A 27,518-nucleotide genomic window follows, 5' to 3' on the forward strand; every position below is an offset into this window, starting at 1 on the left:
GATACTAGTGCTGGCTTAAGGCAGAGATACCGTCCTTGGGGAAGTGACCCTTCCCAGAATACACCAAATATGCCATGCTGGTTAAACTTGCATATGCATTCTTCCTCAGGAAATAATTTTGAAATTAACTGCCAAACAACTAATGCCATCTTTTCCTCATTTTCTCTGTTTAATTATGATTTTAATTGCTTTTTATAATTCATTTATCCCATTTTAGTCATATATATTTTTCTCTAAGGATTAAATCATTTATCCCATTTTAGTCATACACATTTTTCTCTAAGGATTATCATTTTTTATTAAAACTTTGATACATCTATTGATATCTAGCAAGGAAAAATTTAAAGAAAATATAAACCCTGTAAATTCAATTTTCCAGCATTTTTTAGAACACAGCACTTGATATCAAATCTTTATCTGGCAAATCTTGGGTCTTTCTGTCATTAGCCTCTTTCTTCAAACTTCAGCCTATCCTACTTTCCTTGTCTTCACCGAAAATTAATAGGCTGGTGTCTGATCAATGAATGTGATCACATTTTACACTTAGATTTGTTTCTCCCTGAGTTGCTGAGTTGTTTGTAATCAGCTCAGATTCCTTTATATCAGCTTGACTAGCCCAGAAGCTCTAAGGTCATTTGTTAGACCAATTCTAAATCCAGCCTTTGGGATCTGATGTTACCACTGCAACCTAATCCTTGCTCATTGTAAGAAATAAAATGATTCAGTCTTGGTATTAACCATATATTTGATTTATTAACATGATAATTTTCCTCAAGTCTTCTTGAAAAGTGTTTATATATTTTTACATATAACATTCTGAAATACATAAATTCTACAAGTATTCATTCACATTTATCCTGTAACTTTGCCGATTTTTCCAAAGAGTAAGCAAGGAATAAAAATTGCCTTTTAGAGAAGAGATTTTTGCTTCTCTTGCTTTACTGATGTTAAGAGTCATAATTTAATGGCTTAAATACAGTTGCAAGAAAACTTTGATCCATATTCCAAATTATATATTAAAGCATCTTTGAATACCAATATATTTAAAAAAATCAAATAAAACAAAACAATGACTTAAAAAATCCAGAGTGCTTGCTTTGCAGCTGAAATAATTATCAAAAAAAGGAAGTGAAGTAATATGAATTAGTATAAACTTAAAAGTGTATATATTTCAAATTTAAAAAGCCCCATATGCAATTATTTTACAAACAAAATTGTGTTTTCCTTCTATTTAGGCGAAGTGACTTACCAACAAAAATCTCCCTACAGGGAACTCCTACATTTCCTTGTGCTGTCTATGCTTGGAACAGATTATTTACCACCTCCATTTCTTCAATTTGTATGTTGATATCCTTTTGCTGAACACAATTCCCAAATTCATTCTTCTTTCACTGTTGTTTGGTGAAACTCAAGAAACATAACTGTCTTCTTACTGCCAAGCCTGTAGACATTTCCTTAGACTAGTTTCATAAACTAGCAAAATCACAATTACCTCCTTTTATAAAGATTAAACTAGTTGGAACCAGGTTTATTCACATACAAAGGATAGAAACATAAACAACAATATATATCAAATTGTTAAAATATTTCATACACAGTTCCTGATTCCCAATATCTAAAGATGGATGTTCTTAGAAAAATATGATTTTATGTAGAATTTCTACAAGATAGAATTCCATATCATTCAATAATGCTTCTTGCAGTATCAGTTCTTGACAGAGTATCATCTGAATAAAGCTTTTGATGTTTGTTTGGTTTTGATCTAATATTTTTCTGAAGACCATAGTATATTAAAAAGCCGCATTTAATTTATTACTTGGCTCAAATGTCAATAGAGTAACAGAATATTAGATTTGAGGAGACTATGTAGATGATTTAATAATATTCTCAAAGCAAATGAGATATTATTGTAATGTAATATGTGACATGACATGATCTTATATGATATTATAATATTCCTGAAGAAAATCTTCTATCCTCTACTTGGGAAACCCAAGTAATTGAAAATAACTATCTCAAAGAGTGAGCAATTACTTTGAAAAAAAAATTATTATTTGAGAGTGATTTTATCTATTTGACTGATGACATAGCCTCGAAACATTCAAACCTTAGTTCTCTGACCTCTAAAAGCAATTTTTAGTTGTTTAAATATAAGGTTCACTCATAAACCTTCCCATTCTGCACATTTTCCTCTGTTTCTGGGATTCCCTCTCAGCCCTACTTTGATGATAAAGTCCTGTTACTAATTCTCCAAATTCCAATGGGTTAGAATATGTACTCTTCTACCCAGGATGCCTCTTTTCCACTCCACACTCAGAGGAGTTAATTCTACCATCTACTGTGCCCCAATGATCATTTTCTCCAGTTCTTTTAGTTTCTGTCTTACTCATTTATTCTTTCTTGTTCAGAGTTAACCATAGAACAACTATAGTAACCCATCACTATTGAAATGATCAAAACCTAAACTGATAATCTATATTTTGTGAAAATGTTTATTTCCCAATTGATTAAATTATTTTCAGAAATAAGAACATTAGCAAATGGTCTCATATTATAGGTTTTTTTGTGAGATTAATCAAAAGTGCTAGAATAGAAAACCATTTCACATTTCCTCTGCTTGTTAGGCTTCATGGATATTGAGGGATATATTTTAGGAAATTCAGCAGCTTCAGACAGGTTATCATACCTGAACAAGCAGACAGGCTTTGCTTCCTTTTCAAATCCCCCATACTAATGAATCTACCCATCTCTATTGATTCTCTGTCTCATTTTTGTTCCTTCCCAACTCTGTGTTTGTCATAGTCAAAAAAGAAATGTAATTGGTTTAGTTAATTACTTTTTGATCCACTCAATATGCAGTTCCACTTTCAGGCAGATTTCTCATATTATGCCACTAGACAAGTCACAACTCTCCATTTCCAGGATAAATATATGGTGGCTTTTGGAAGGGTCTTGATTCTTGTTTGGGCAACTATAAGGGAGTGATGCAACATATAGCATGGCAATATGCATGAAAAAATACTGACTGCTTTCTTTTGGACAGTAATGGGGTTTGGGGGTAGGGCATATCAAATTTCATGTGCTATCTAACAAAACATATTTATAACTTTTCTGTTTTTCTTCTATTATGGAATTACAATTTAAGACTAAAGTGTTAGCCAAGATAAATTTTTGTCACCCATCAGAATGGTTTACCTGAATAAAATCCTCTTAGGCCATGACTAATTCAACTGGGAGTGTAATGTTTAAAACAAAGGCAGAAATATCCACAATTGTCCAGCTCCCCAATTCTCCATCCCAGGTTTCAAAATAAAAGGCTCCTTGGTCTGAGTATGTTTACCTTGGATGTATTTGACTATTTAAATCATAAGCAATGGTTCTTTTGGGATCTTGGCTCCCATCTGGGCCTTTATGGTTCCCCATTGTTCCTAGGCTGGGGAAAGTAAGAAAGGTAGAGTCACATCTCATGACATCATCATAGTAGTATGGATTTTATGTCAACAAGAGCAGCAGCAGTCTATGTACAGGGTTCAGACCATTCAAGAGCCTTCTTGATTTGTCTCCATAGGAACATAATATATTAACACCCACCTTTCTTCCTCAAGATACCAGAAATCAAGTTCTAAATCTACTGGCTTTTTTTTTTTCTCATAATATTAGTGACAGAAAATGAAAACTAATATTGGTTGAACAGATTTATCTTACTTGGGGAGACAATTTTTAAAAAAAATTGAAACTTTCTTCTGTCTTGGTACTGCTGCTGAAATTATCTAATCTTTAGATGCATGGTTGTGAGACCAAACTATGTAAGAGGAGAAAAATCATCAACAGTGAAAACTTGGCTGAAACTTTCTTCACTTTTTCAACTCAAATGTCAAAATTATTCATCTCACACAGAATTAAATTGTAAGGACTATACCCTATGTTCCTTGATAACACTTTCTTTTTTTTCCATATTGATATGAGGAAGACTGATTTTCATAGTAGATACTGTTTACCTCTTGATTATGCCTTGTAGTCTTTCCTAGTTGGCTAGCCAAGAAATTATACATGGCTGTTATGTTTCAGTATCTACAGTGAATCTAATGTCTCTTGAGCACAGTAAAGGTGTTTTTTTTAGTGTCTCTCCATTTATTTACAGAGGATGAAGATTCCAGGAGAATAATTGAGACCACAAAATAAAATCAGACTCTAGGAATGTGAGGGAAGGCCACACGGAAAAGTTAATCACTTCTTATTTTGCAATACTTCAGTTAATTCTATGTTTTGTTTATTTTGCTTTTAATGTTTAATTTGAAATGGGGAATAGAAAGTGAAAGGACAAAGTGACAGATATAAACACAGTGTACGATGCTTTCAGCTGAAGTTTCTACTCTCCATAGACCATGTTGACACCTGACTACATCCTCTTCACTGCTACTTGCTGGAAACATGTGACCCTAAATTTAGTCAGATGGGAAGGATGAACAACTCAAGTTCAAAATTTCTCATTCAGTTAATGTGGGAGAATCACATACAAATTACTACTACAGAAACGTGTAATATATCAAAAATGACCCTTGGGGAGTGACTATTTCTTGATTGCCAGGTAAGCATTATAAAATAATGGGGAATAATAATTAATAATAAGAATAACAAAGGTATTACCCATCACCATCATTTCTGCCATCCTCATAATAATCATCATCATAGTAAAATTTCCTCCCTCTGATAGACAGTCTTCAAAGCAGCAAATAATCGTTTATCCAACTGATAGCATGTAGTTACCATGGTTCTTAAATGGTAAAGAGAGGAAAAAAAACACACATGATAATTAAACCATGAAAAATAATTTAGAAAATTGATGGAAGGGGAGAATCCAGAAAGGTAATTCTCTGATTATCTCTACCTAATAACTAGACTTTGTGCTGAAGAGCAGATCATCAACATATGTTATATATAAAATGTCAGCCCTTGTTTGATTGACTTTGTAGGATATTTTTGTTGTTTGTTTGACTTACCTGACAGATTGTGCCTTACTTTTTTCCTGTCATTTAAACACATTCATAAAGTGGTTCTAAATTGGAGAGTGCTTGCCTTGTTGAATTTTTGCTCAGTCTTATAAAATGACACAATAGTGACAGTCCAACCATAATTATACTGTTGAATCAATCTTGGAATATGTGTATTCAATACTAACTCAGCTTTAAAAAATAGTAAGCACTTAAACCCCAAGTAACCCTTATATTAATATTCCTATCAGAGCCCTTAACTCAATAACATCTAAAATTGATTTCCACACAATTTCTGAAAGTATATTTACTGGTGGATATGCCACAGTTTCTTTACAGTGTATGCCATGATCTGAATAAGAAAATTACTTAGTAAAATAAATGAAAATAGCAAACTACTGGAACTTATTAAGTCTTCCTCAAAATTTACATTGTTAAGGTCAATAGCTCTATTTTATGACAGAAAGTATTCGAGGACCAGCAAATGGAGTCATAAGTAAAAGTTGCTATAGTAGTTAAATCCTTACAAAAGTGTTCATTAAACTAAAACTTCCTGCACATACAATGAAAAAAAAATTCTTCTAATACCTATGAAATTGCTTAATTACATTTTAATCACTATGTATTATTTTATTTAATTAATTGAAAGGGTCACTTCAAAAAATGTTTGGCAAAAATTCTCTTGAGTTTAAAAAAGTTATCTTTAATAATAATATTATTGTTATGTTTACTAGTTTGTTAAATTTTTTAGAGTCTACATATCAATTTTGATATAATAGCTGTAGTTTTAAAAACAGAGATCCTAGGTCTAAGAATATAATTGGCTTAGTTTGTTATTAAATAAAAATATAAAATTCAACTTTTCAAAGAGCTTATACAATGAATTTCTCTTTTAAAACTGACAATTGTTTTGTGTGGACATATAAGCTAAGTCCTTCGGCATTTTCTTCAATTCTTTCAAACCACTCACCGACATCAGGTAGCTTTGTGCAAAACGATGGTAATAAGATGTTTATTAAAAAGGTTAGCTGCCTTTCTGGAATAATAAGTTTTCTCTAAATGTACAAGCAATAATACAAGACATGTTCTGATATGACCTCCAGAAGGGGGAAGAAACTCTCTTCTGGACTCTAAGGCACTTAAGCTTGTGTCATACATGACTCTGATGATTACAAAAGATTAGACAAGTTTCAGTTTTAAAGTCTCATTGGAACTGTGTGTGGACGAGCATCTTGAGTTCTGATTGCATCTCTTCCTCCCTAAGACTCAGGTCGAAGCCCGCAAAAACTGACACTTTGTTCAGTTTCTCCAACAGGCTTGTCACTGTCACCCTAAAATAGAACCCACCCGATAACTGTCAGTGGGATCCTTCACCAAAACTATTTTTCTTATTCAATTCTTCAGCATATGCCTTGAGATTCCTAGTTAGCTCATTTGTGTCTATTTTGCATTTTCTTTGATTTTTTTAAGCATGCTGCTTGTGTACTTTATTCTAAGTTTTTTACTATCCTTAGAAAACATTTATGAAGAAGATATTGAATAATTATTTGTTTATAATTGGAACGAGTGATATGTAGTCTGGCTTTTAGTTTGTGTTTCAGGGCTGATATATAAAATGTAAATTTTGCACATGCAGTCTTTTATTGAAATAATAACTTGAGCAATTCTATAAAATAACTTTCTGTTATTTTTTCTGTTGCTTTTGTAGTTTCTGCTTTTGTTAAATTAAAGAATTCCATGCTTGCCTCGCATTATGCCTTTCTGTTATTTATCCTGATGCAAATTTAATTGTAGCATACTTTTAACTTAAATTATGAACCAGTAACTCCACTCCTGGGTATGTATGTGAGAAAATTGAAAACACTAATTCAAAAAGATACATGAACCCTAATGGTCATAGCAGCATTATTTATAATTGCCAAGATTTGGAAATAACCTAAGTGTCCATCAACAGATGAATGGATAAAGAAGATGTGATATAAATACATGTCTATAGATATATGACTCTCTTTATATATATAAATATATAGACAATGGAATCCTACTCATCCATAAAAAAAATGAAATTTTTCCATTTGCAACAACATGGATGGACTTGGAGGACATTATGCTGTGAAATGTCAGACAGAAAAAGACAAATACTGTATGATCTCACTTATATGTGGAACCTAGAAAAATACAATAAACTAGTGAATACAACATAAAAGAAGCAGACTCACAAATATAGAAAACAAACTAGTGGTTCTCAGTGAGAGGAACATTATAGGTGTGGGAGAGTGGGAGGTACAAACTACTGAGTATAAGATAGGCTCGAGAATGTATTGTAACAACAGGAGGAATGTAACTAGTATTTTTAATAACTGTAAATGGAAAATGATCTTCAAAAATTTTAGAAAGAAAAATTCTTCAGTATTTCCATAACAAAACAATAACTGTATTTTAAAATACACGAGATCTTAAGCCTAATGAAAAAATGAATTTTATCATCTTGTTATTTTTATCATATTTCTTATATTTGTTATTATTTTCCCTAAATAAATAGCTTTATTAATTACTTAGAAATACAATTAATTATACCACTGATTACTTTCCCCTGCTCTGTGCATTAGATAGTGTTTATTCTTCAGTTGACCCCTCTTCCTTGCTCCTTCCTCCCCAGTTTCCTGTGTTTACCTTTGTAAAATGTTTGATTAATTTTAGTCATTTGAGTTTCAGGTTCTCTTGTTAGTGTTCTTAAAAAACATGTAGACTGATTTCATTGTGTTATCATTTTTATTAAATGAAAATTCTATTTTATATAATTATACTGAGATTAAGTGTTCAATAGTCTATATTTGTGTGACTGGTTTAAACCAACATTCAGACTTACTATTAAGAATTTAATAGTGTACATAAAACTGAAAGCTAAATTATTCACATATGTGCATGAGAACCCAGATGTTTCTATATAAAAATCTGATTTTTTTTAGTGTCCTTGAATTATTATTACTTGAATAATAAAAAGGTAATATGACTATCAAATTATTTGTAGGTTCACAGTATTCCAATGTGAAGTTAATATATTTCAATCTGGAAGGCACACACTTTAATAATGCTTTTTAATATAGTCACTTTTTATTGCATCTTTGAATGTGTATATGTGAGAGGTGAATGGGTGCAGAGTATGTACATCACATTAAGAGACAGAAACAGGAAAGTAGCTTTAATTAATACCTCAGATAGTCTCTTTGGTGATCCACTGTGGCAATGCTCAAAAATGTAACAGTGCTGGCATCATTTGCACACATAACTTTAGAAGGACCATTTGAAGCCACCTGAGGTAACATCAGAACCTCTGGCCTTGAAAAGCTCTAGACTCAAGACCAGAAGCGTTCATGTAGCCTTGTACTCCCTATCAAGTTAACTGTTCTGGTGGAGAGGCAGAATCAGTTGTATCGTTGCAAAGCAACAAGACATTAGCAATTTTAAATGACAGTTGACCTGAATAATCATCTTCATGGTTTTCAAATTTCATGGCAGCAACTCATAAGTTTATTTGTCTTTCTTCTTCTTCTTTTAAACATTTACCTCTATGGGATAGATTGACTTTGACAACTGGAATATTTTCAACTTCATAAGCATAAGCACTTTATATAAACTGTCTTCTGGTGAACAGTATGCCTAGATCTCTACAAGGTGAGGAGAGAAAAATGTACCTGAAAGTTACTCTCCTCCTTTATCTCTTGAAACCATATTCGCTATCTGACATAGGATGAAGTCTAAATCAGATATGACAGCAAAGCCTGATAAGTTGAAGGGCGTGTGGAAAGTTGGGAGGACTTGTTATAGTATTAGTTCTGACAGTGTTACCGTTGCCTTTTGGTTTTAACATCTACACGAAGAAAATCAGAAAATTATGAAAATGATGGTGAGAATATTGTACCTAAAAATTGTACGGTAACATGTGTCAATTCTAGAAACAAGAGTTGAATCTTTCAGTGGACTGTTATTACCTATAAACTGTTTTATTAACAAATAATCAAATTTCCTATAAAAAATTAAAAGGCATAAATCTGAGCTTCCAATCATTGTCAGAATATAGCTACACAGTAGTGAGTGCATTTGAATACAACAGAGAGCAAAGACACTTGGAGTTTTAATTGTTATGTGCAGCCTTATCTCAGGCACAAGAAAAAATTCCAGTTGGCATTGTCAGTACTGAATTTTAGCTGACAGTCTTCCATTTGTACTTTCCCAATATACATTGAGAATTGGGGCCAGGAATTAAGAACTTGGAAATCACCTCTATAGATGATTACCAAGACACAGTGTCTATTTTTTAAAAATCATTTTTATACTCTTTCATTCACAAGTAAATAATGAAGTTAGAAAAAAAATGAATGATCAAAATGATTATAGTAATACTCATTAAAATATTTTAATGAGATTAGATAATGGTAACATATTTTTGATCCTGTGCACCAATCTTGGCCAAAGATAAATGATATGAATGTGGATATCTCTGGAAATCATTTAAAAATCTAAATAGAATATTAGTGTATCTTTATGCATGCCAAAAATTAAATTAGTACCTAATATATGATTATACTAAGTCAGTATTTTTCTGCTTTACTATAACATTTCAATTTTATGTACTGAAGTTGCAAAGGAGGCTAGGTTTTGAAAACACCAAGTCTCTAAATTTGTTCTTAAATCCCAATTACAAAACATAGTGCACACTTTTTGAATCTTAAATTCTGCTCCTGTCTTGTTTATTTCAGGAACTTATGTTTCAGCTTACATTATAGGAACTGCACACATATACTCCATGATAATTACTGCTGGTCCTTTAAAATAAATTGTAGATGAGATAGATAATTGTGATAACTGCATACTAGTTCATGCTAAATGGTATCCAAACCATGAGACATTTCTATTTTAATGATTCGTATCACAGAATCACTCCTACCCTACTTAAAATTAAAATACAATGAATTATATATTACTATCACATTTCAAGCATTTTGTCAGGACAGAACTAACATCACCATTTTACTAACTTTGAAAACATTAACAAAGATATGAGATACTAACATTTTCATCTTTTCATTCATTTATGAAATATTCACCAAGTGCTAACTAAGCACTACTATAAGGAACTAGCTTGGATTTAAAGATTGATAATAATGATAAACAGACTTTAGTGCAAAGGATTCATGAATAATCAAGCAAAAAGAGTGAACATTACTCATCTATCCCTTCCTGATTCCTGATGGAAGCCTCCTGCTGAAACTTACTTCAGTATCTCATGTAGTGTGGTACCCACAGGTCAGAGTTGCCAAGAAACTATGAGTTTCCTTCCTTTTACACTATGAGCCGGTAAATGACAGCCCATAGGCCAACACTGGACCACCATATGTTTTTGTAAATAAAGCTTTATTGGAACACAGCCATGCCCACTCATTTACATATTGTCTATGACTGCTTTCACTTTATAACAGCACAGCTCCATAGTTGTGAAAGGTCTACAAAGCCTAGATTATTTATTACCTGGCCCTTTAAATGAAAAGCTTGTTGACTCCTCTTTTCTTTCTTTCTTTTTTCTTTCTTTCTTTTTTTTTTAATTGAAGTATATTCAGTTGCAATGTGTCAGTCTCTGGTGTACAGCATAATGTCCCAGTCATGCATATACATACATATATTCATTTTCATATTCTTTTTCATTAAAGGTTATCACAAGATATTGAATATAGTTCCCTGTACTATACAGAAGAAATTCATTTTTATCTATTTTTATATATAGTAAGCCAGACAGAGAAAGAAAAAATACCTTATGATATCACTCATATGTGGAATATAAAAAAAAAAAGAAAAAGAGAACAATAATGAACTCACCTACAAAATAGAAACAGACTCACAGACATAGTAAACAATCTTAGGTTACTGGGGGGGGGGGAGGGGATGAGAAGGGATAAATTTGGGAGTTCAAGATTTGCAAATATTAACTTCTATAAATGACCCCTCTTTTATGACATTAAACTAAGGAAGGGCCTGTGTTAATGCTTAACTGTCAATGTAATACCATCTAAGGTAAGCTCTTGCTGAGTTACAGTCACATTATTCTATTTTCATTTCATTCCTGTCATCGGTCCCAGAGTATGTTGGACCATGGCCCATTAGAATCCATCTCTTTGGTTGGTTATTCATGCCTCATTCCTCTCCAATCTCTTAACTCTCACTGATACACAGAGATGTCACATTTTTAATACAGCAACAGCATATTCAAAGACGCTACCAGATAAAAACAGGTGATATTAATTATAGCAACCTGGTTGGAAAAATCAACAAATCCAGTTTAGTTTTGGGGTTTTAGCTGTTGGTGTAGTTGGAGGGCTTAACTGCTCATTACTTAATTTTAAGGATAGAACTGTTTGACCTAGGCCTACCAGGCATTTCTTTCAGTTTTAATGTCAAATTTTCTTTGAATGAAGCTCAAGATCAAATATGATTTGTATGGAAATCTCCCCAACTGAAAAGGATACAGTATCAAGGCAATTACAGTCTGTAATCAAGAACATCACCCTCAAGCAACAGGCTCGGTGCTAGATCGACCAGTATGAATCTTCTCTCCTGATGTCTTCTAGGGACAACTTGTTAACTTTCCTGAAGAATTTTTCTTTCTTTGCAGCAAATTTGTCATGCGGGGGCAGAAGTAGAAAAACCATGATTCATCAGTATCTGAAACTTCTCACAGTCCATCCACATGAAAACTGGAACTTTCAGCCTCTTCGAAGTTGAGTGGGACCATGTGATGTCTCTGGCTAAAGGATTATGGGTGAAGAAGCCAGAGACACTTTCAGGTCAAAGCACTGAAGCCTGGTATGTTATCTTCTAGCTGTTTTTTCCCTCTTTATCAACTGGAGATGAAAGCCAAAGATTGTATACGATTGAAGCACCCTGAATCACAGCCTGTCGTAGAGAGTTAAGTTGTCATAAATGGTTGTCTGCACCCTTAAAAATTATGTATGAACAAGAAATAAATCTTTATTGCCTAAAGCCACTGGGAAGTGAGTTGTATTTTGGTACATGGTTACCTAATACAGATGACTTCAATTTAAACCTCTAGTGTTTCCTACCATCCTCTTTCACCTTACAAATAGAGACTAGGAAGACCTGAACCATTCTATTCACTTCCATGACATTCCATCATGAACCTGATAACTCACTGTAATGCCACCTCTGTCATACCTATACAAGAAAAACTGAGATATAAAAATGATTCACTACAAATCATCCCAAACAGTAAGTGACTTTAAAATCAAGAAAAATGCTTGAAATATGTCCGAAGTTCAACTCAGGTAAGATAGAATAATCTAGCTCCTGAAATCCAATAGATGCTTCCAAAGAATAAAACTGATGTGGTGGTTGGTCAATACTTTATCATGTTCACTCTTTAATGGTGATATCAGCCTTATAGTTTCTACTACCAGATAAAGTCCCCTGCACTTCAGCAGGTTTTAACTGCCCTGGGTCTTCTGCCAATATCAAGTTGAAGCTTCAGATCCTCTGCTCTAGAGTTCACAGAGGAAACAGAAAATGATGAAGAAAGTGCATTAGTCTTTTACTATCACAAGCAGGACTGAGAGTGGTCCAAATGGGGTAATATAATCCCTCACTTATACCTACTTGCTCATCTTTAATGCTGAAGCCAGAGATCTGCTATGCCAATTCAGGTCTGAGTTTGGTGAGGCTGCCCAGCACCTCTTATGGGAGGAGAGATGTCGTTGCTTAGCAACCTGGCCATCATGCTGCACCATATGGCTTCCCTAGTGAATGAGCTGAATGTTTGTGTTGATATGTTAAAAATCTTAACCCCTCACATAACGATATCAGGTTTGGGAGAAAATTAGATCATGAGAGATGAGTCCTCATGGGGGCTGATACGAAGAGACACAAACGCTCATTCCCCCCTCCCTCTCCTTCTCCCTTTCCTTCTCCCTCTCCTCCTCACCCTCTCGCCCTGTCTCTCTCCCTCTCCCTTGCTTGGCACGTGAATATTCAGTGGGAATATGGTCATCTAAGAACCAGGAAGAATTTCCTTACCAGACACGGGATCTGCTGACACCTTGATCATGGACTTCTTAGCCCCCAGAACTGTAAAATATATGCTTGTCATTTAAGCCATTCAGTCTTGGTAATAAGTTAAAGCAGTTGAGCTAAGACATGTGGCCTCTGTGCCACAGATAGGTGCATTTCAGCACCTGAGGAAACTCCAGAATCTCCAGCTGCAGCTTACTTATCCCTATCTGAGGTGGGAAACACATCTTGTTTCTACCCATGTGAGGAGCTGTAGCTCAGGTCCAACTATTTACATCTGAGCTCAGTGATACAAAACCTGACTATAATGAAAACAGGAACTCACAGCACTCCTTAAACAGGACTTTTGATGAGGACTTACTGATGACAGACTTGGTTAGTAACAGATCAGACCAGTTGATTCCAACATGTCACACTGCATTTGGTGTCTAGGAGTGCAGGCTTTTTCCTTCAAGAGAGCCTCTTCTGTGCTTACACAGCTGGGACTGGGTTTGTTTACTCCATGCTATTTTATATCTTCCTCATTTCTTTCATTCCAGTCCTCCCTTCCTAAAGAGCACTACTGACTAATTCCTAGGTCAACAACTGTAGTAGGCATAGTCTTACTGGCTGAAACAGAAGGCCAGGCTAGATGAACAACAGTTGGTCCGTTCTCTGGTGAATTCTTGATTTTGAAATTGGCAAATAGTAGTATTTCTCTGACTCTAAAAGGGGACTTGAAGCAATGTATTTCAGATATGTGTTTGCCTTTCCTGCCCCCCAGGGCCTTGGTCAGCACTGCTATCAAAAGTGCTATAGAGGATCTGGTGCACGGACAGATGACCACACATAACGTTACTGTAGAAGAGGGGAATTACCTCATAGCAAAGGAGATGTGGCGGTAGTCACACGGTCATGAATATACCACCTGGAAGTCACCCACAGTAGAGAGAATGGAATGGTTTGTTAAAGAAGTGGCTGAGATGCCGGCTTGGAAATGGTTATCTGCCAAGGCAGGGTACCATGTGAAGTAAGCCTGTGTCAAAGCAGTCAGTCAGGAAAATAAACTAAACTGAATCAGCAATCAGGTCTTATTCATTTACTGGTACAGTGCATGCAAGAGAGGGTGCTCCATTTTTCCCTACAGAATGGCACCAGGGAGCATCATGTGATGCAGCACGGATAGGACAATTGTCTCCCTGCCGAGGAGCCCCAAACAAAAGACTCCTGCCTCTTCATGTACACATGGGCCAGTGGGGCGGGAGGAGAGAGCTAGGACTGGAAAGGCACTGAGAAAAGTGCTCAGCCAAAGCCTCTGATAAGCTAAAGCCCTCTTGGTTGGAGTGTGACTAGGAAGAACCTCAGCCCAAGACCCTGCTAAGAAGGTTTTCAAATGGAGGGCCTGGGCTAGGAATGTAGATATACCTGGGAACCTGGCTGGCCTGGGGATACCACTGACTGTACTCTCTCCAGAAAAGTGTGAGTACACAGACTGTGTACCATCTATGGATTGGGGAGGGTAGCTTCCCTCCATGAGGACTGCTAGGAAAAGCCTCTTAATTGACTATGGTCAGGTACAAAAGATCACACACAGGATTTTAGTCTAGACCCAAACTCCCTATTGGATACAGTATATACCCTAAATCTCCAACGCTTTATGGTGCTGTATTTCCACTAAGCAAAATTTATAGACCTAGTAGTCATGGGTTAGAAGTAGAAGTGACCCTATTTAGTATCACCCTGAGGACCCACTTTGGGGAATTTGAGCTTCCTGTCCCAACTTTAGTCTCTCTGGGTACTGAGGATCTGATTCTCAGAGCTGTAACACTTTCAGCAGACAACACAGCAAAAGTCCTATTAAACATTAAGGTATTGCTTCTGCCTGGTCACTTCAGTCTCTTTGTGACAGAGACCAGTAGGCAAAAGAAGGGGTTGCCATACAAGCAGAGTTAGTTAATCCACTACATCAAGTGGCCATGGAAGAACGTATTTATAACTTGGGTTTTCACTTGGCTGTCTGTTATCCTTCCTGAGCCCAGTTTTAGTAGGAAATACACCATTCTAGCAGGCATAGCTTGGCCACAAGACACAGTAACAGGGGCTCAGGAATCTCAGCATTAAGGGTCTGAGTTATCCCACTAGATAAGTCACATAGATCATCGAATGTGCTCATCACTGACGAGACGAGTAATGGATTGGTGGTACAGGAGGAGGAGGAGGAGTACCAGCTGTGACCTTGAGATCAAATTCACATCAGGGTTGTGATCTCATTAAGCCTTCAGTTAATGAGATGTGTCCCAGGATACAAGACCAGCAAGAGTCCTGGAATATTGGTTCCTCAGGTGGGACGAATTTACCATAAGAGGCAGCTAGGTCTGAGCTGCATTTGCTGTAGTGGATGCTACAGTGTTGTACAGTAACCTCTCTTTAGGGACAGTCAACCAGTCCCCCATTTGCTGATTGCTCACAGCTTTGTGCTTCATTGGACCATGCATCATCCACTCCACCACACTTGTGTCTTTTCCGTCTTCTCCTAGGAGATTGTCCCAAAAGCCTCACTTTTGGGACAATATTAAAGATACAGGACAACTCCAAAGCTTCCCATAGGATTGATTAAGGTGTTATTTGCAACTCTACAGCATTTTCCTCAACCAAATTGTGTCTCCATCATTTCCTTAGAGCTGTACCTCCCAAGAACACATCCAGATAGTCCTCCTGCCTGTAACTCTGCATCTCAGAGTTGGTGTACAGGGAACCAGTCTAGACAGGTAGAAATATTTCAAATTTATATTTCTCCCATTACTTTTGACTTAAATCACAAGACCGTACTTTATAATCCCATTAATTATACTAAAAACAGCTTTGCAGACATCAGAGTTCTTGCCCAAGAATGACAACTTAGATTTGGCTGAAGATTTTTGTTGTTGCTGTTATTGTTGTTTATTTTTTAATGTTGTTGGGTTATATTGTGTGTGTGTGTGTGTGTGTGTGTGTGTTTTAACTTTGAAATGACAAACAGGAAGTATAAACTATGCACAACTAAGTGCATGTCACCCTGACTATCCCACAGTAACTTAGCTGCAGTGTTTGAAATCAACACAACCTACTTGCAGTAAGCAACCCACCTGGTCAGAGGAACATGGAAATTATAGGCTCACTGTATATTTTTCAATTCAACTAAGGGAGGAAAAAAATACCACTCATGATCCTCCCTAAATAACATTATAAGGATTTTGTAATTCACACAAGAACAACATGAAGGCAGAGAGAATCCTTTTTAACTAACTCTAAATCAATTTTGAGTGGTCAAGAATGAATGCAAGGATATATAGTTCCAATGGGAGGTAATGGTAGTTTAAACAAAAATAAAGGACTCTTGACTGAGAAAAATAGATGGACTCAAGGTATGTTTAAGAGGTACAACAGAACGTACTTGGTGATCTGTTGGGTTAGGGAGAATATCGTATGTTTCAGTGAGGACTCGTGTGATTCTGGTGCACATTACCAGATAGTTCTATTCATTATAATGGAGTACGGAAGCATATACATGTTAGAACTGTTGACTTTGAATGGTTTTAGCATATGTAAATAGTTGTCAAGTACTCAGTTTCATAAACTGATCTACAGCTCAAGGACAAGGTATGGATAAAGGCATACATTTGAGTCTCAGTGGTGTTTAACTGGTAAATGAATCCATTTGTGAATGAGCTGAACTGTGGAGTTAATACAGAGTGAGAGAGATTGGGTCTAGGACTCAACTTTATGGCATTGTATCATATAATGATTGGTGAGCCAGAATGCATCTGTATGAGTGTGATAGAGACCCGAAAAGAAATTGAGGGGCAAAGACACTTTAATAATGAATAAGTAATTTAAACTATGCAAAATGTTTAAAACAGCCACCTAATAAGCCCTATGTGATGTAAGCTGTGGTTTTTATTGAATATAGGAGAGGATGGTAGTATAAAAGAAGTATGAGCTTCAAAAAAGTGATGATTTTAACAAGAGGTTAGAAAATGATCATCTTGAAGCAGCAAAGATGAACTAAGAGAATGCTAGCCCATTTTCCCACAATGGGTATATGATGTATAAGAAAATCAACAGTTCCCACTCTAAAGACCTGGAGGTGACATAATGTATTCTGGAGAGAGCCTCTCGAAACATGATGTAAATATGGAAGAGTCGGGTAATAATGAAGAGGGCATAATGAAGTGTTGGGGAGGATAGGGAGTACTGAGAAATATAGGCCATTATGAGGAAAATGGCATAGACATGAATTAGGAGCCTGGAGACATATACTTGGGAAATGGATTAATGAATAACAATAAAAATAGGCATGATGGGCTTAATCCAAATTGCTTCTTTGAGGAGGAAGGCAATGGGCCTCATGGGCAAACCTTTGGTGCACTACACATGGGTCTGTGGAGCAATAGCCCCTCATTCTTGGTTCATTAGACCTTGGATGGGGTAACATTGCAGATGGTTGCTTTATCTGCATGCTGATAGTCCCCAACATGGGCAATTCCAGTAACAGCAGACTCCTCACTAGAGAAAAATTTGTATTTAGTATTTAACGTATTCATTTATCATTCATTCAAACAAGGCATAAAATTTTGGTTAAGCACAGAGAAATGGTCCTTTGAAACAATCAGAATCTGGATTTTATCTGCCCTTTTAAGTTATCCCATTCACAGATCTCTTCTACTTCTTTTGTCTTCTTTATTTCCTAGAATTACATAATTTTTGTTTTCAATGTAAGAAGAGTAAGAGGAAATATTTCCCTGACTAATGACCAAGAAGGTAGATGCTCATCTTCTTTTAAATGTTTTAATTTATCAAACTCATAAAATCACAACACATTGACAACTGTGATACCAGGTGATTTTCATAAATGATCCATTCATTCTTGATTGTTACGTCAACCATGACTGACAGTGATTAGATGTTTTTAGCTTTCTAATCCACAAGGGAACTAAAACTAAAACACATAGTGTAATTTCTCTGAGATAACAAGTTTTTTTTCTCTCCATTTGACTTCCCTCTTGCAAATCCTATGTAACACTTTGATAATGTCTTTCTGAAAGCCCTGCCAATATCATTTCTCAACAAGCTTTAATCATTGCTCTACTGTTAGTAGCACCAGCATCTGGGTTTTCCTGCTGCTATACATCCAGCTACCAGATCCTTTCCTTCAAATTGCACAATCCATTTGATCCAGCCTGTAGTTGTCATCTTATTCCACCTGGGCTATTTGCAAAGATAAAGGCCAATACTTTTTGGATATATTCATTGCCATGTTTCATTTCCAACACCCTCCAAAGGCATAAATTCATTATCTGACACTTAATAAATCACACTTTCCAAATCTGATTTTATCTAATCTTTAAATATGAAAAGGATGACAATTTCTGCTTTCCCATTTCATTTTTGATCCAGTTAATAACTGACCCACTTATCAGCCTTAAGCCCACTCTCAACCAATTTATTCTTGGCCTTTTTTTTGAGGAAAGAAATCTAGAATATAGAATATTTATCTTTGACTATAAGGAATGTCACATGGCATTTAAGAATGAAACCTCCAAAGCCAAATAATCTGGACTTGAATTCAAGGTTATTAACAACTTTGTTCCTCAGTTCTTTTTTCTATAAAGTGAAGTGAGGTACTGCACAGAGTATGGTCAAGGTGAATGGAAATAGAGTGTCAAATAATTTACAGAGCCTGGTACACACATGTGCCCCTTAAGTCCTGCAGGTTGGATGAGATCATTTTTGTGAAGCACTTGGTTGGTTATATACCACACAATAAGCATTCAGTAGATGTTGTATTCTATAGTTAATGACAATGATATTAGTAATAATAATCTGACTATGAACAAAGTAGCATTCATCTTACTAGATGGTCTAAAGGTCAGTGATGAGTTGTATGAAGAAGCCATCAGAGTGTGATCCATAGTAAGTACTCAATAACTAGCCACCATGGTCAGAACCCTGGTCTCTCTTGCTTCCTAATTCTTTTGCTTACAAATCACTATAATCCACAAAAACATACTATCTTCTCAAGTCTTTTTTTGGAATTATAAAATTGAAAAAAAAATGGAACCCAATTCAAAAATCTTACTGTCTTAGCTCTAACAGGGACTTTATTCTTGTTTTAGAATAATTTTATTACATCCCAGAATATATTCCTCACAATGTTAATGATGATAGTGCTCAAAAGATTTGCTCACTGCACACCTTAATTTGTGTCGTTAATTGTGAGGAGATGGCATTTTTAAAAAGCAATTTTAAGTACACAGCAAAATTGAAAGAAGGTCCAGAGATTCTCTGTGTACTCCTCCCTCATACACACAAAACATCGTTTTTCACATTACTGAAAGATCAGGTTTGACTGACAGGAGTTCCCCAGTATACATCTCTATCATCCAAAATATTTTACTCTTTATAACATTCTCTTTTTCTGTTTTACATTCTCAGAGACATTGCTGTACTTTTAAGGTAAAAGTTTCCTCAATTTCATTTCCTTCTTCATCCTCTGAGGACCCACTTCATCAATTATCTCTGAACACTTTCCCTCTCAATTTGTCTCTGACCTCGCCAATGTCCAAAGCTTTGAAATATCTTCAGATGACCCTTTGGTTTCCTGCTCCTTTATTTTATTTTCATTTCCGAAGTTTTTAAACAATAGGTATGTATTGTCTGCCTCTGTTTATAATCAACAACTCTCAACTTCTCAAACATTTGAAATGTTTTGGCTTCTAAGACAGCTCCCCTTTCAAAAGTTACCCCTTACCTCTTCATCCTCAAACTCTCTCAAGTCTTCTCAAGTCTTCCTCTCTTTAGAACTCTTTTTAGCATTTGACCACTTCTTGGAACAGTCAGAGACTTTGCTTAAGAAAAGGCATGAAAGCAAGGAAGCATCTATGTGTTCTGGGAACACATCCAAATTTAGTCCCAGAAGTTACAAGAACCAGGCAAGATGAAAAGGACATGTGGGGAAGAAAAACAAACACTCATAAAATCAAAATCAGAGTTAGGAAAAAACAGTTTCTACCATGAGATGTCACTATCTAAATACTTATTCTGTACAAGGCAAAGGATCAAACCTCCCTTTAACCTGGTTGTGTGTGTGTGTGTGTGTGTGTGTGTGTGTGTGTGTGTGTTTGTGTGAAATTGGCATAATTAGCTCAAATCCACAGAATCTACAGTCATTACTAAGCTGGCTGTTTTTCCTCTCTGTGACTTCAATATTATTGATTAAAACAACAAATTAAAATGAATGTGAAGAGGCCTGTTGAAACAGGCTCAGCACAGCTGGAAATATGACGGCAGTGAGCCACCAAAAGAACAAAACCTTTAAATACTGTTCCTGGAAATATGAATGCATCAAATTATCCTGGCCAGTAATTGATTACTACCAACTGATAATTGCTAATATCATACATAATCATCCATCTTAGTACTTGATTTTGAAATTTTGAATCAGGTTTAAATAAAACTAGAATACTATATATAGGGATGGATTTTGGTAATATGAACAGAAATTTCAGAGCAAAAGAAATGAGCCCACTGCGTCAAAAGTCAGTCTTCATGTACTAAATATGAATAGGACCCTTTTCTCAGGCAGAAGAATCTGGAAAAAAATGTGTCTTGTAAATTCTTACAAAGCAGTAGTTACACAATGTTATTTTTTAAATACAGGATTTTGAACCCTTTTTAGACATGTTCAATGTAAGTTAAGTAAAGGTAATTTGTGCCCTCTGAGAGACAAAACTTCAGATAAATGAGATAAACTTAGAACACTTTTCTGCCTTTACTTTTCCAAAAGATTGACTGGAAATTCACTCCATGCAGCATTTAAAGAAATGCAAAACAGACAAGGTTTACTATCTAAGCAACATTAAGCAATTAGTATAAGAATTATATATACCTGACTCAGTGACTATAATTAAAGATGATTTGTATTTTTTTAAAAGAGTAAAATTTTAAATGAAAATAAAAGTCATTCAGAAACTGAATAATAGAAGTATAAAGTGTTATGAATTGTCATTTTGCGTCTTCTTCACATTTTTTGTTTAATTTGTATTATAGCTCACTAATACTAATATTACCTGATATTATAAAATCAGACCCTGGATGTATTTCTGTCTAGTTTAATATGAAGCAAAAATCCACATGAAGTTATGGTTTTGATATACATATTGAAGAAATATATCTAACTATAAACATTTAAAGTAGGTCTACATACCACCTAAAATCATTCTGTTTAGTAACTAGTTGTGAGGTGAGAGGGAAATAATTCCTTAGCTACTGATTGTCTTGGTCAGCTTGGGCTGCTGTAACAAAGTACCAGAGACGGGTGCCTTAAAGAACAGACATTTACTTCTAACAGTTCTGGAGGTTGGAGACTCCAAGATAAGTTGCTGACAGATTCAGTTTGTGGTGAGAACTATTCAGCTTGCAGATAGCCACCTGCTCACTGCTCAGGTCCTTATTTGGTGGAGAGAGTGCTGGTGTCTCTTCTTCTTAGAAGAGTACTCATTTTATCATGAGACCCATCTTTAGGACCTCATCATAAATTTGAATTTGAAGAAATAATCAGTTAACAGTTTAACTGCAATGAAAGCAAGCATTTTCTCATCTTAACATCAAATATGTTATATTCTAATTTTAAAAATTTTGCCCCTATCCTGAAGTATTTCATAGGGTGATATTTGTTTTTCAAAGTAATCTTATTTTGATATAAATTGCAGACAATAAAATTGACTCATTTTAAGCAGAAGTTTGATAAGCTTGGACAAATACATACACCCATATAACTGCAAGGCAATCAAGAAATACAACCTTTTACACCATCAAAAGTGTTTCCTCATTCCTTCGTAGTCAAACCTCTTACCCATGACTATGGATGACTAGAATTTCATATAAATGAAATTACATAGTATGTACAGTTTTATGTCTGGTTTCTCATTTTCAGCATGATACTTTTGGGATTCATCCAATGTTTTTATATCAGTTGTTCTTTTTTTAAATTGATAATTAGGATTCCTTTTTTATAAACATATCACAATGTTTAAGAATTTGCTTTTTGATAGACATTTGGATTTTTCTAGTTCTAAGCAGCTACAAATTAAGCTATTCTGAAGTATCACCCTCAAGTTTCTGTGAGAAGACATGTTTTTAATTTTCTAGAGTAAATACTTACAATGTTGTTTGGGCCATATGATGGTTGTTAAACTTTGCAAGAAACTACATAATCATTTTTCCAAAATGTTTGTGGTATGTTATACCTCTAATGTCATCAGAGCATAAGATGCCCCATTTTGAGCAGCACAAAACAGGAAACATATTTTCCTGCTGACCCAAGAATTCTTTAAAGCTACTTTAGACAATGACTAATTGACTAGGAAAAAATTGATCTTGCTTGCTTAATTCCAGATACCAGCTGCAAGGACATGGGCTGGGAAGATGGCAACAATTTAGATTCTAAGCCAATCACACAGCAAAATCACCAAACTCCCACTTCCCTGAAAGATACAGATAAAGGTCTAACACACACTCCTCAGTTATTTTCACAAGAAGCAGACCCTCAACAGATGAAAACTGTGACCATAAGCATGGAGACCTCAGACTGGCTGAAACCAGAAGACTAGTGATGCTCGAAACTTCACCTTGATGCCAACCAATCTGAGAATTGTGCATGAGCTGCTCACACATCCTGCAGCCCCCTTGTTCACACTGACTTTAAAACTTTATCTCCCAATTGGAAACTTGGAGATGGTCTCAGGACATTAGGCCACCATTTTCCCAGGTTGCTAGCCTCCTGAATAAAGCAAACTTTCCTTTTCCACCAACACTTGTCTCCCAAGTATTGGCCTTCGAGCAGCGAGCAGCCAAACTTAGGTTCAACACCAGCTTTGTCTGGTTATACTATCAACATTGTACCAGGGGTGGGTTATATCACAACCTCACTAACACTTTCACTCTCAGTCTTTACAAATTTTACCTATTGCAGTGAATGTGTAGTAGTTTCTCACTGTAGTAATAACTTATATTTCTTTGATGTCCAATAGTGTTAAGCAATTTTTAAAGAGTTTCTTTTATTATGTGTCTTTCATGTCTTTGCTCATTTAAAAATTATCTTATTATTAGTGTAAAATGTTCTTTATATATTCTGGATGCAAATATTTTAAGATACATGAATTGCACATATCTTCTACCAATCTGTGTTTGCATTTTCCTTTTGTTAAGGAAATGGTAAGTTTTGAAGAATAAAATGTTTTAATTTTGATGAGGTTTACCAATAGATTATATTTTCTAAATCTGGTGCTTTTTTATTGAAATATAGTTGGTTTATGATGTTTAAGTGCACAGCAAAATGATTCAGTTATACACACACACACACACACACACACATTTATATATGTGTATGTATTATTTTTCAGATTCTTTTCCAGTATAGGTTATGACAAAACATTGAATATAGTTCCCTGTGTTATACAGTAGGCCCTTGTTATCTCTTTTATATATAGTGGTATATATCTTTTAATCCCAAATTCCTAATTTATCGCTCTCTCGCACCTTTTACCTCTCGTAACTATAGCTTGTTTTCTATGTTAGTGAGTAAATTTGGTGCTTTTAGTGTACTATTTAAATCATTTTTACCTACCGCAAGGATTTTTCTCTATGTTATCTTCAAGAAGTTTTATAGTTTTAGCTTTGACATCTCAGTGTATAATACATTTTGAGTTAAATTTTGTGTGTTATATAGAAATTGACTACATATATGGTTCTAAAATCATATCATATTGTTTCAAAATTATTTCTGGAAATGACTATTCTTTCCCTATTTAATTACCTTGGCACCTTTTTGAAAATCAGTTCACTATAAATGTGTAGGTGTATTTCTCTAATCGCTCTTCATGCCCGTCCGATTGCCCATCCTATAATTCTTGTTTATTTTGACTTTCTGGTAGGTCTTAAAATTGGGAAGATTACACTCTCCAATTCTGTCCCTTGCATTTGAAATTCTATTTGGTGTACTATTTCATCGTCAAATACCTATTGATTTTAGAAATAACTTGTAAATTTCTACCCTCAAAATCCATAGGGATTTCTATTGAGATTGCACTGAGTCTATAGATCAGTTTGGGAATAATTATCATTTTTACAGTACTGAGCTTCTCAATTTGTCAACATGCTATATACCTCACGGTGGCAGTTAAATTTATGCATCAACTTGGCTAGGCTACCAGGTTGTTTAGTTGAACTTCAACCTAGGTATATCTTTGAATGTATTTTTTTAAATGTGACTGATGTAATCAGTATACTTTAGTAAAGCAAATTATCCTCCATATTTTTGTGGATTTACTTCATCTAATCAATTGAAAGCTTTAGGAAAAAAAGACTGAGGTACCCCCAGAGGAAAGGCTTAAGAATGCCTTGATTCAAGACTGCAGCATCCACTCCTGTTAGAATTTCCAGCATGCTGGCCTGCCCGGCAAATTTTAGATTTGTCAGCCCCCACAACTGTGTGAGCCAATTCCTTAAAATAAATCTCTCTTTATTTGTATATATCCTATTGGTTCTGTTTCTCTGGAGGAACTTGATCCTAATAAATTCTCTTTCTTTATTTTTAGAACTTTTAAAATTTATTTCAGAATTTTTTTTATTTACTGCAAAAATATTGTGCATAGTATTTAAAGCTAATCCCAAAGCATTATATGTTTTTGATGCTATTATAAACCATATTTTTAATTTAATTGTTTGTCACTTGTATAGATTCAACTAATTTGTGTTATTTTCAACTGGAATTACTCAACTTGTTGAAATTCACTTGTTTGTTTAGATCATTTTAGTAGAGTTACTCTAGTATTATTTATGTATATAAATTTTTTTCTGCAAAAGAAGACATATTACTTCTTTATTCCCAGTCTCTATACCTTTTATTACTTTTTATTGCCTCACCTAGAAAGGAAAGCAAAGCCTTAGGAGAAATTATCAGTTTCATATTGTGCTATGAAAAATGACCTGTACAAATAAAAACAAGATTGATATTGAAAGAGGAGAGAATAGTATTAAAGGAAAACTGTGTCCAGATTTGATTCTATAAACAACTCATACTTTTTCATATATTTTTCAATACCTAAAATAAAATGAATAGACAAATTCAATATAATATTTCTGCAATAATTTCAAACAACTTGACTGTATTTTACATGTCTTTCAGAGATGTATTTTTATCTAATTGGACATAAAATATTTACTGAATACAGACAGGCATTCAAAATGAATGTGTGCTCTTTCAACTTCTGAGAACTTTCTAAAAATAATATATCAGTTTGATAAAAGACCTTGAGGAAGAAAGCAAAATCTTTCCAGGTGTGATTTATTTTCAAAGATGAGTAGTAATCATCATGCATGCAAAAAGGCAGAATACAATGACACAAAGGGGTCGAGATAAACAAACATACAAAAAAAGGGAATAGTGACTGTACAGCATAGTGTGTTCTGTTCCTGCTCCTGGGTATTGCAAGGGTCTTGGCATTAGGCAGTACAGCATGAGTTAATGTCACGAACACTGGAGCCAAATAACCTGGGTTCACATTCTGTCTGTCTCACACTGTGATCACCCTGTCATCTTGGGAGACATTTTAATCTTTCTGTGTTTCATATGTAAAATGCAGATAATTATTGTAGCAACGTAATAGGGTTATTATGAGGATTAAATGAGTTATTATTCAGAAATGATTTAGAAAATTGCCAGACACATATTGAGCTCTGTGTGTGTGTGTTTTAAATACAATTTTAAATGAATTTCACTTTGGGAGGAAGGCATATTATTCATATGCCTCAAGGCAAAAGTATAATAGTTGTCACAAGAATTATTCCCATGATTAGTTCAAGAAGTTACATATTTAATTATAAAAAGATTCCAGATATTACTATACAGGAAATATTTTTAGTCCATTTTACAGGGTATTATCATAAAAGAAAAAAATGCTTCTAAAATTTTTCACGTGTTAACCAAGAGCTGAGATTCTCCAACAGCCCTCTGTGTTCTTTCTTTCATTGTTCATTGCATCACAATTTCTTGGTCCTTAAATGGCCGCTTAAATGTGACTATCTCAGGGAAGTCTGTGATCCCTGTCTCTAGGTTGTATCCCTCATAAATGTCTTAATGAGACCTACATTCTTGCCTTTAGAATTTTCACAATAGTAATTTAATAATTATAAATATTCCTTTATGTCTTTTTCTTTAAAAAAAATTAATGGAAGTACTGGGGATTGAACCCAGGATCCGGTGTATGGTAAGCATGCTTTCTACCACTGAGCTATTTCTCTCCCCTACCCCATGTCTTTTTCACAATAAATCTTTAAGCTACTAAAATACAAGAGTATTTCTTCCACATCTTCTGTTTCTAGCAGAGGGTTTAATACAGAGTATTACTAAGTTCCCTGAGAGAAGGCATCTAGCCACATTCTTTTTATCCCTATATGTTAAGCCTATTTTTAGTACTAAGGGGTGCAATAAATATGTGTTGCATAAATGATAAAAGAGTCTAACATAAAATAAAATTAATAAATTATTGTTTTTGAGTGATAAATCAGAGTTATGCTTTCCCAAGTTACAATGTAGCTTTTGGTACTGCACTTTGAAAATACTATCTTCAGTCACTGTCCAGCAATAAAATTCAAAGCAAGTTCTCTCGCATTTATTTAATGGTTTGATCATGTGTTCGTACTAAGGGCTAAGTGGGAGGCAAAACTGTATGATTAAGCCCAATAATCTGGTCTCTACTGTGCATATTCTTTCTTCCAGTTACCTAAAAAAACACTAATCTAGGTGTTGCTATTAAAGGATTTTGCAGACATAATTAAGGTTCCAGATCATTTGACCTTACAACAGGAAGATTCTCTGGGAGAACTTTCTTATGCCCTTTAAATCTAGATCTAGAGGTTAGAGAGGGGAGTGGTGAGGGGTCAGGTGTCAGAGATACCTGAAGTGTGAGAAACATTCCATGCAAGAGAAATTCTGTGTTGCTGGCTTTGAAGATGGTAAGAAACAAATGAGAAAATAATACATCAGCCTCTGGGAGCTGACAGTGACCCTCAACTGCTAGCAAGGAAATAGGGACCTCAATCATTCAGCTGCCAGGAACTGAATTTTGCCAAGCGATCTGAACGAACTTTGATGCAGATTCTTCCCCAGATTCTCAAGACAAGACCACAGCTTGGCCAACATCTTGAATTTCAGCCACTGAGATGCTAAGAAGAGAACCCAACTGCATTGTACCCAGATTTCCGACCCACAGACTTGTGAGCTAATAAATGGGGGCTGTTTTAAGTCACTAAGTTTACAGTAATTTGTTATTCAGCAATAGAAAATGAATACATCTCTTTATGAAAACAGGTAGATTTGAGTTGCAAATGTAAAGAAAAGTTGTACAGGGCTCAGATGAATGAAATTTGTTT

Source organism: Camelus ferus, chromosome 14 (assembly GCF_009834535.1).
Source record: "Camelus ferus isolate YT-003-E chromosome 14, BCGSAC_Cfer_1.0, whole genome shotgun sequence".
Classification (NCBI taxonomy): Eukaryota; Metazoa; Chordata; class Mammalia; order Artiodactyla; family Camelidae; genus Camelus; species Camelus ferus.